Here is an 11,725-nt window from a genome sequence, read left to right as displayed (position 1 = left end):
CATTTAAAGTTGCATTTTTATGGCTCAGTTGGGAAAGTATGGTAAATTATTACACTAATAGTCCCCAGTGAATTATGTTTCCCTATGTCAGTGCTCCTTTGTAATGTGACTTGGATGTTACAGCTCTTATCATCCAGAGATGTTGACAATTTCTCCACCCCTTGAATCAGGGCTGACCTTTGACTTGTTTTGACCAGTAGAATGTGGTATAAGAGACACTGTATGACTTCAGAAGCCTTTCCGCTTCGTTTTTGCTTTTCTTGAAAACTTCCAACATCATATGAACAAGTCCTAGATGAAAGACCACAGTCTAGACGAGCGAGGCTGAGCCATCCCAGCCATCCAAGCTGAGATCTCACACATGGGAGTGATGACATCTAAAAATGGCCATTCTCCCTGCAATCTATTAACTGAATGTAGTTCCATGAATAAACTCAAGTAAGAGAAGCAGAATCTCCCAGCCAACTCACAGAATTGTGAGAAATAATAAATTATTATTGTTTTAAGCCACTAAGTTTTGGGGTGGTTGGTCACACATCAATGGAAACTGATACAAAGGGTCATTGCCATATGTATCCGCCCATATTGCTGGAAAAGGATGTCCCCAGTGTGGATATCAGAACCGAAGAGGGGTAATGATGGCATCCTTGTAGGGGAAGCAGGGCAGGGTGTGGTGAAGAGAAATTGCTTATGATAAAGACATTTATAAAATACACATTAAGAATAATGAGGCTGGGCACAGTGGCTCATGCCTGTAGTCCTAGCATTTTGAGAGGCTAAGGCGGGCAGATCATTGAGCTCAGGAGTTCAAGACCAGCCTGGGGATCATGGTGAAACCTCATCTGTACAAAAAAAGTACAAAAATTAGCCGGTTGTGGTAGCATATGCCTGTAGTCCTAGCTACTTAGGAGGCTGAGATGGGATGATGGCTTGAGCCCAGGAGGCAGAAGTTGCTGTGAGCTGAGATCATGCCACTGCACTCCAGCCTGGGCAGCAGAGCTAGACTCTGTCTCAAAACAAAACAAAACAAAAAAAGAATAATGGAAGTTTTAATCATAAAGGATGCTGGATTTTGTTGAATGCTTTTTCTGCGTCTATTGAGATGATCATATGATTTTGCTTTTAATTCTGTTTATGTGGTATATCACATTATTGACTTGCATATGTTAAACCATCCCTTCATCCCTGGTATGAAACCCACTTGAGCATGGTGGATTATCTTTTTGATATGATATTGGATTTGGTTAGCTAGTATTTTGTTAAGGATTTTAGCATCTATGTTCATCAAGGATACTGGTCTGCAGTTTTCTTTTTGGTTATGTTCTTTCCTGGTTTTGGTACTAGGGTGATGCTCGCTTCATGGAATGAATTAGGGAGAGTTCCTTCTTTTTCTATCTTGTGGAAGAGTGTCAAAATGATCGGTACCAATTCTTCTTTGAATGTCTAGTAGAATTCTGCTGTGAATCCCTCTGGCCCTGGACTTTTTTTGTTGGTAATTTTTAAATTACTATTTCAATCTCTCTGCTTGTTATTGGTCCATTCAGGGTATCTAATTCTTCCTGATTTAAGCTAGGAGGGTTGTATTTTTCCAGGAATTTATCCATTTCTTCTAGGTTTTCTAGTTTATGTTAATAAAGGTGTTCATAGTAACCTTGAATGACCTTTTGTATTTCAGTGGTGTCAGTTATAATATCTCCTGTTTTGTTTCTTAATGAGATTATTTGGATTTTCTCTCTTTTCTTGGTTAATCTTGCTAATGGCAAAATCATGGAATCAACCCAAATACCCATCAATCAACAAGTAGATAAAGAAACTGTGGTATATTTATATGGTGGAATACTACTCAGCCATAATAAGGAATTAATTAATGGCATTTGCAGCAACCTGGATGAGATTGGAGACTATTATTCTAAGTGAAGTAACTCAGGAATGGAAAACCAAACATCATGTGTTCTCACCGATATGTGGGAGCTAAGCTATGAGGACACAAAGGCATGAGAATAATACAATGGACTTTGGGGAACTGGGGTGTAGGATGCTGGGATAAAAGACTACAAATAGGGTGCAGTGTATACTGCTCAGGTGATGGGTGCGCCAAAATCTCACAAATCACCACTAAAGAACTTACTCATGTAACCAAATACCACCTGCACCCCAATAACTTATGAGAAAAAAAAAGAATAATGGCAGCCAGTTTGTTCACTGTTGGAGAAGGGAATTAGACACAACTAGAATGAATCCAAGGTTTGGCCGAATTGGAGGTACCAACATAAATTTATGGCTGTTGATATATATGGATGTATAGAGAAAAAAGTGGCCAAATATGGCATGATTTGATTATAAAAATAAATAATGATACTAATGGATTATAACCCATTGAATAAAATATGAGTCCAAACATTTATACAGATATAAAACAATGAATAGGTCGGACAAGGTGGCTCGTGCCTTTAATTCCAGCACTTTGGAAGGCTGAGGCAGGAGGATCCCTTGAGTACAGGAGTTCAAGACCAGCCAGGGCAACATAGTGAAACTCTGCCTCTACAAAAACTTTAAAAATTACCTGGGCATGGCATTGCATACCTGTGGTCCTAGCTACTTGGGAGGCTGAGGCAGGACTGCTTGAGCCCAGGAGTTTAAGGTTACAGAGAGCCGTGATCATACCACTTCACTCCAGCCTGGGGTGATAGAGTGAGGCCCTGTCTCAAAAAAAGTGAATATAGTGAAAATTTGATAACACACAGAACAGTTACACAGTGTCAACGTATTTCCCCACAAATTGCTTATTAATTACATACATAGAATAACTTCCCGACTCCACAGCATGACACATATTCCTTTAATCAAGTAATCAAATTTAACATCACCAATACTGTGACAAGGTGAAATCATGCAGGACGTGACAGAAAGCGATCAGAAGAACACAGCATCATTATAGCAACATGCCTGGCAAAGATGAGGAACTTGAGTGCAGTCAGTGGGAAGCAGACAAGCCCGTATTTGTTAGCAATTGCCAAGTAAAATGACCTCAAAACTTCATGGACTAAACCAATATTTATTCTCTTTCACAGTTTCTATGGGTCAGGAATTTGGGAGTACATGAACTTGAGGGCAGCGGGGGCAACCTCTCTTGAGGTTGCTGGATCCACTTCCAAGGTAGCTGTCACATGGCTTGCAAGTCAATGCTGATGGAGGACAGGAGGCTCTGGTTTATCTCCAGGTGGGCTTCTCCACAGAGCTGTTTGAGTGTCATGATATAATGCCTGGCTTCCCCCAGAATTCTGCTTTGGATTTTGCTTAAAACTGCTTAAAACAGGCCAGGAACGGTGGCTCACATCTGTAGTTCCAGCACTCTGGAAGGCTGAGGTGAGTGGATTGCCTGAGCTCAGGAGTTCGAAACCAGCCTGGGCAACATGGTGAAACCCCATCTCTACCAAAATACAAAAAAAATTAGCCGGGCATGGTGGCATGCGCCTATAGTCCCAGCTACTGGAGAGGCTGACGTGGGACAATCACTTGAGCCTGGGAGGTGGAGTTTGCAGTGAGCCGAGATAGCGCCACTGCACTCTTGCCTGGGTGACAGAGTGAGACTCTGTCTCAAAAAAACCCAAACCAAACCAAACCAAACAACCAACCAACCAACCAATCAGACAAACAAAAAACTTGCTTAAAACATAGATACTTAGGGGTTTTATTGTGCAGTTATTTAATGCAGATCATTTCTTAGCTGACCTTCTCTATAAAAGTCACCATGCTTTATATTTATTTATTTATTTTAGACAAGGTCTCCTCTGTCACCCAGACTGGAGTGCAGCCGCGTGATCACGGCTCACTGCAGCCTCAACTTCATGGGCTCAGGTGATTCTCCCACCTCAGCCTCCCAAGTAGCTGGGACCACAGGCACATGCCACCATGCCCAGATAATTTTTTGTATTTTCAGTAGAGATGGGTTTTCACCTTGTTGCCACTCCTGACCTCAAGTGATCCACCTGTCTCAGCCTCCCAAAATGTTGGGATTACAGGCATGTGCCAGCACGCTTAGCTCATGATGCTTTAAACTTGAGAAACACAGAAAAGGACCAAAAAAAAAAATTAAAAATCACCTATTATCTAATTACCTGTCAATATGTTGGCATATAGCTTTCTGGTCCTTTTTCTGTGCATATATATCTATGTACTATATATTGACACATACTTAAAAATATATATAAACAGACTATTATATTAGTCATATTTTTATTTTAAATGCCCATAAACAGACCAGCAATATTTTTCTACAATATAAAAATAAATTACTTACCTGCTTTTACACATCGAGTAAACAATGAGGCTGAGATTCAACCCAGTCTTGCTGAGCTCCAGAGCCTTTACTCTTGCTCCCTGCCCTTCTCTTCCTCCTAAATCAGGAGAAAAAAAAAGCACAGGTTTTTTTCCCCTGACCCATCAAAATGTATGAATAATAGCAATGATGCTTGCCAGCTGTGCAGCTCTTTGCAGTTCCGAGCACCCATCCACACTGGTCATCTCAGGATCTTCCAAAGAAGTGTACTATTTTTTTTTTTCAATCCTGAGGTGGAGTCTTGCTCTGTTGTCCAGGCTGGAGTGCAATGGTGCAATCTCAGCTCATTGCAACCTCTGCCTCCTGGGTTCAAGGAACTCTCCTGCCTCAACCTCCTGAGTAGCTGGGATTACAGGCGTGTGCCACCACGTCTGGCTAATGTTTGTATTTGTAGTAGAGATGGGGTTTCACCTTGTTGGTCAGGCTGGTCTTAAACTCCTGACCTCAGGTGAACCACCCTCCTTCAGCCTTCCAAAGGGCTGGGATTACAGGCATGAATCACCGCACCCAGCCAGAGGTGTACTGTTTTTTATGCACCACCTTCATCCATAGGGTACTTACATAGCTAATGGTGGTGACAGTCTCTATTTTATAGCATTTCTTTGAGGGGTTTATTTAAAATAGTGCTACATAATTTACCACTGGCCCCTTTGGAAGTGATGTTGGGATATGTCAGTGATGTTGAGGTATGGAAGTGATGTTGGGATATGTCAAACTCCATGTCAGATGCTGGGATATTCAATCATTCAATATTTGAATATCCACTCTGCACAAAATTCTGCATCTCAAGTCTCTTCGGAGTGCAGAGATGTGAATGCTAATTTCTTTCAGGAAGCACTCTGAAATTCAACTAGGGAGAGAATATAAATATACAACACACAGTAGCAGCAGGCAGTCTGTACTCAGTGGTGGTAGCCAGGGGAAGCAGAGAGCATGACGGGCTTTATCGTCAGAAAGATTTCATTGAGAAGTAGGGACTTGAGCTCATCCTCCAATGATGGATGGAATGTACATGCAGCAAGGATTTCTGGCAAAAGAAATACTTTTAATAAAGATGCCAGGACAGAATGCTTTAGATTTGTGTGGTAGAAAGTGAAGAGATGAGGTAGCTAGAAGGTGACAAAGAGAAACATGAATAAGAAGTTTGACCAGGTTGGGCATGATGGCTCACATTTGTAATCTCAGTGCTTTGGGAAGGTGACACAGGAGAATTACTTGAGACCAGGAGTTTAAGACCAGCCTGGACAACATAGTGAGACCCAGTTTCTATAAAAAAAAATAGCCAGCTGTGGAGGTGCATGCCTGTAGTCTTAGCTACTCAGGCTGAGGTAGCAGCATTGCTTGAGCCCAGGAGATTGAAGCTGTAGTGAGCAACGATCATGTGAATGCGCACCACTCTGGGCAACAGAGAAAGATCCTATATCAAAAAAAAAAGAAGCAGAAAGGAGAAGAAAGAAGAAGGAGAAAGAGAAGGAGGAGGAGGAGAACAAGGAGGAGGAGGAGGAGAAGAAGAAGAAGGAGGAGGAGGAAGAAGAGGAAGAAGGAGGAGGAGGAGAAGAAGAAAAGAAGAAGAGAGAAGAGGAAAGAAAGAAAGAAAGAAAAGAAAGAAAGAAAAAGAAAGAAAGAAAGGAAAGGAAGGAAGGAAGGAAAAGAAGAAGAAGAAGTCATCAGACCCAGGACCTGTCGTGGAGAACCCTGAGTGTACATCCAGAACAAATTTTATTAAATGGGATGAAACTGAGTCGGATGAGAGCCAGGTTCTAGGTGGGAAATGAGGATTTAGAGTCTTTTAATAGATAACTCCCCAGAGCCAATTGATAGGGAAAAGAAGAAGAAATGGGATGGTGACCCCAAAGGGTCATTTAAAGTTACTAACAATATTGGGGAGTTATGTTCTGCAACAAAGTTACGCATACTTGAAGGCTGAAGAGACAGTCCTACTGGAGAGAGAAAGATGGAAGATGATAGACAGGGAGAGAGAGAATAGTGAAGCATTTTCCAATGAGGTGAAGAGGGCATAGAATCCAGAACACATATGTTGATGGAGAAGTTGGGGGAAGAATTACCTTTGAGAAGGAGGGAAATCACATACTCTGAGACAAGAGGAATGGAGCCTGGCCTAAGGGAAGGGATGGACTGGTTAGAAGCAGAGAAGAGGGTAGATGATGCATTTTCCCGGTCCTGGGCTAGGCATGGCTCAGTGGGTTCAGGACAGGAGGTGATGAACAGTCTGGTTTAGAGAATGATGGTAGTTATTTAAAGTGAGATTGATTGGCCGGGCATGGTGGCTCACATCTGTAATCCCAGCACTTTGGGAGGCTGAGGCTGATGGATCACTTGAGGTTAGGAGTTCGAGACCAGCCTGGCCAACATGGTGAAACCCTGTCTCTACTAAAAATATAAAAATTAGCCAGGCATGGTGGCATGTGCCTGTAGTCCTAGCTACTTGGGAGACTGAGGCAGGAGAATCACTTGAACCCAGGAGGCGGTTCAAGAGATTACAGTGAGCCGAGATCATGCCATTGCACTCCAGCCTGGGCAACAGAGTGAGACTCTTGTCTCATAAATAAATAAATAAAGTGTGATTGATTGTTCAGAGGACAGATGGAAAAGAAGCAGAAATCTTGATGAGAGAGCACATACCTGCAGAAGTGAATTCATATCCAGAACTCCTAAGGGACGATTTTTTACAAGTGAGCTGGTTTTTTTTTGTGGGGTGGATAAGTCCCTCCCATTCATAGAGAAGATGGTGACTCTCCAGCTCTTTGTTTTGCCTTCCTTCATGACACTGAAATTTTCAGGGGCTAGGATTACCTTGGTTCTTTGGCAGCACCATCCAGTAGAATTTTCTGTGATGATAGAAATGTTCTGTATTTGCACTTTCCAATATGGTAGGTACTAGCTACATGTGGCTTTTGAGCACTTTAAGTGTGGCTAGTGTTAACTGAGGACATGAATTTTTAAGCTTTATTTAATTTTAATTATTTTAAATTTAAATATCCACAGGAGACTAATGGCCACATTCAATAATAGAACAGCTCTTGAATGGTCTCTTTCTCCTTAGTGAAGAATGAGATACGAACTTCTACAGGAGTGAAGGATGCATGAGGCCAGACAGAAAATTTTGCTGTGGAGAGGCACCAGCTTTCCCAGTGACTACTCTGGTGGACCCTGACAAGAGTAAGTTTGTAGTTTCAGAAACTCCACACTCTCTTCTCTTTGCCATCTTTGTGAATTTGTTCACGAGGAGACGGTTTTGGAGAATTTTTTTTTTTTCATGTCTAGATTCTGAGTATTCTCTCATCTTAAGGACAGTCCTGTCCTTAAATCCACACATCTGGAAAGCAGAATTAGCTCCCAAGGATGCTTGATGAGGAAATATGGAAACACAGGAGACCATTTCACCAAGGCCAAAGCAGCTCCAGTTCCTCTTTTGTGGTCATAGAGAGGAAGTCCGGAGTCATAGAAATTATCCTGGCTTAGAATCAGAGAGACTTGGATTCAAATTTTGGCTCAGAAACAAGTTATCTAATCATTTTGGCTTTGCATTTAACATTTGTAAAATGGAAAGAACAATACCTACCTAAAAGGACTGTTCTGGGTGTTATACATAGTTAATAACTTATTTATATTTATTACACATGAATGTATTCATACCAGGTATTATGTTAAATATTGGGGATAAAATTGTGGGCAAAGCAGATAGGAGTCTTGTTTCAAAAAAGCATATGTTCTAGTATGGGAAATGTCTTCGTTCATTTTGTGTTGCTATAACAGAATACCTACGGCTGGGTAATTTATAAAGGAAAGAGGTTCATTTGGCTCACAGTTCTGTGGGCTGGGAAGTTCAAGAGCATGGTGCTGGATTCTGGTGAGGGCTTTCCTGCTGTGTCATAATAGTAGCAGTTCAAAGGGGGAGTCAAATTTGAAGGGGCCCAACATGCAAGGTGTCCTCGCTTTATAAACAAGTTGCTCTTGCAGGAATGGATCAAGTCTAATGAGAGCAAGAACTCATTATTGTGAGAACAGCACCAAGCCATTTATGAGAGATCTGTCCCCATTACCTAAACACCTCCCATTAAGCTCCACCTCTTAAAGGTTTCACCTCCCAACATTGTTACCTTAGCAATTAAATTTCAGCATGAGTTTTGGTGGGGACAAATCACATTCAAACCATAGCAGGAAGATAAACATTCATCAAATAATCACGTGAGTATATACTATATCTTTACAATATAATTATATGCTATGTAAAATTACAGACTGTGATAAGTTCAGGAAAGGAGAGTAAAGGTGAGGTGATTTTTAAAGTATACTTGCATTTTTTTTTATGCTGTTCCTCTCCCTCTTTTTAGAATAAGGTAGAATCTAATTCCTCTCTGATTAGATATGATCCAGTCTTAGTGACTCACTTCTGACAAATAGAATATGGCAGAAGTGATGCTATGTGGCTTCTGAGGCTAATTCATACAGAAGGATACAGCTTTCTTCCATGCACTCACTTGCTCCTCTCTCTCTTTCTCTCCTTCAATGCTTAACTTTGAGATCAAGTCAACAGGTTGTGAGGAAGCCTAGGAAATAGAGAGTCCTATGTAGAGAAGAACTGAGGCTTCTTGACAACAGCCAACACCAACGTGCCAGCTACATGAGTGAGCAGTCTTTAAGTGGAAACTCCAGTCTCAATCAGACCTTCAGATAATGCATTCCTCGCTGACCTCTGCAATCTCAGGAGAGACCACAAGCCAGAACCACTCAGCCCTGCCATTCCCAAATGCAGAAGCTGTGAGAAATAATAAATGATTATTACTGTTTTAAGACATTAAGTTTTAAAGAGATTTGTTACCCAGCATTAGACAACTAGCACAATAGAAAACCAGGAGATAAAGTCTGAGGGATCAGTAAAGACTTTCTTGATGAAATAACATTTGAACTTATAACAGGAAGAGAGGAATTAATTAGCTCAAGAAGAGGGAGAAATAGTCTAAGGATCTATACCAATACAAACAAGGGCCCTGTGGGCAAATGATAAATTTGAGAAATTAGGAGTTATCTAGTTTGGGAAGAACACAGTGTTGGGAGGGAGAGGTGCAAGATGCTTGAAAAGGTGTCAGGGGTAGGGGAGGGTTAGATCATTAAGGGCCTTAAAAAGGACTTTTTTTCTAAACATGATAGAACACTCTTGAAGGGTATTCATCAGGTAGGGAGGTATCAAGCCTAACATTCTAGGTTTCTGCTGATTTCCCAGAGATGGAAACACTGGATGAGGACCAAGTTTATAGTGGAAGATTATGGTTTTGGACAGGTTGCTTGAGATACTTTTGAGATACCCAGATGGTGGTATCATGTAAGAGATCAGATATATACATCTGGAGTTCCAGAGAGAGAGAGAGAGAGAGAGATGGATCACATGTGCATGTTTGGAAGACAACAGCGAAAAAATAATAATTGAAACCAATGGAGTGAATGAGCTCAGCTGGAGACAGGATATAAAGTGAAACTAGAAGAAAGCCTAAGATCCAGAACTACAAAATTCATGGCTCGCTAGAGGGGACCAGGTCAGCTAAGCAAAATGAGAGAGAGCAGCCAGAGAAGTAGGAATTAAATGAACAGATTGTCTCAGGGAGGTGGTGGTTAATAATGTCAAATAATCCAAGTAAGATGGTAGATGAAAGGCCTACTGAACTAACTACACTCATGAAAGGCTAGAACGGCCACTGTTTGAATGCAATTCCTGATGGGTGCAGAAGCCCAATTGGAGAGGGTTGAGAAATAAGTAGGAGGTAAATAAATGGAGGCAATGAGGCCAGACAATTCCTCTCAGAAGTTTTGCTATGAAAGGGAAGAGAGAGGACAGTAGCTGGGCATGAGGCCAGAACAACAGAAGGTTATTTTTTGTTGTATTTAAGATGGGAAAGAGATTTATTTAAATGCTGATGAAAAGGATCCAGTATAGAGTGAAGCTGAAGATCTGGAAGAGAGAGGAATAATGTGTACAGAAAGAACTATGAAAATGTAAGAAGGGATAGGACTCACAACCAAGTGAAGTCCTTGGTGCATGGGAGGTATGTGAATATTGATAGTTCTCTTCAGCATGTATTTTTAACTTTGAAAAAAAATTGTGGCTGGGCATGGGGGCTCATGCCTATAATCCCAGTACTATGGGAGGCTGAGGCAAAAGGATCACTTGAGCCTAGAAGTTCAAAACCAGTAGGGTAGCACACACACACACACACACACACAAAATTGGCCAGGCGTGGTGGCACATGCCTGTAGTTCCAGCTAATCAGGAGGGTAAGGTGGGAGACTCACTTGAGCCTGGGAGGTTGAGGCTGCAGCGAGCCAAGATGGTGCCACTGCACTTCATCCTGGTTGACACAGTGAGACCTTGTCTCCCCCTCCCAAAATTGTGTAATATTAATACAATAGTAGAAAAGCGTGTTTAAAATAAATACATAGCTTCGTGAATCATTATAGTGAGCATTCATGATGTAACCAGGCAAAAATAAACATTGCCAGCAGTTCAGAAGCCCCCTTCCTGTGTTTTCCTTCTTCATCACAACACCCTCCCTGTAGTGATGACCACTACCCCAGATTTGTTGGTCATTCTTCTTGTTCTTCCATTGAATTTTTTTCTTCTTTCTAAATATGTATCTCTAAACAATGCTGTTAAATTTTCCTTGTTTTTAATCTTTATATAAAAATAATTGTATTATATGGATTACTTTATTTCATATTCCTTTTACTCAGTATATTTTAAGGATTCACCCATGTCATTGCATGTAGCTGTTGCTCATTCATTTTCATCACTGTATAGTATTCCACTGTATGATTATATCACAATTCATTTATCCTTTCTAGCACTAGTGGACATTGCAGTTGTTTCTTGTTTGGGGTTATTACAAAAATGTCCAATGAATATTCTTGCATATGTGTCCTGGTGCATATGCATCTGAGTCTCTCTTTGGTGTATTATTAAGAGTGGGACTTCTGCTGGGTGTGGTGGCCCGCGCCTGCAATCCCAGCACTTTGGGAGGCCGAGGCGGGTGGACCACGAGGTCAGGAGATCGAGACCATCCTGGCTAACATGGTGAAACCCCATCTCTACTAAAAATATAAAAAAATAGCCGGGCATGGTGGCAGGCGCCTGTAGTCCTGGCTGCTCGGGAGGCTGAGGCAGGAGAATGGCATAAGTAAACCCGGGAGGCAGAGCTTGCAGTGAGCCTAGATCGCGCCACTGCACTCCAGCCTGGGTGACAGAGAGAGACTCCATCTCAAAAAAAAAAAAAAAAAAAAAAAAAGAAATGAGGTGACTAGTATCATCCTTATTAATACATCTCTCCTTGTCTTCCAAAGCAATATCTTTTGGAGCCAGGTGCAACTTTAGGG

This window comes from Pongo abelii, chromosome 9 (genome assembly GCF_028885655.2).
Source record: "Pongo abelii isolate AG06213 chromosome 9, NHGRI_mPonAbe1-v2.0_pri, whole genome shotgun sequence".
NCBI classification, from domain to species: domain Eukaryota; kingdom Metazoa; phylum Chordata; class Mammalia; order Primates; family Hominidae; genus Pongo; species Pongo abelii.
Note: the sequence above shows the minus strand (reverse complement) of the source record.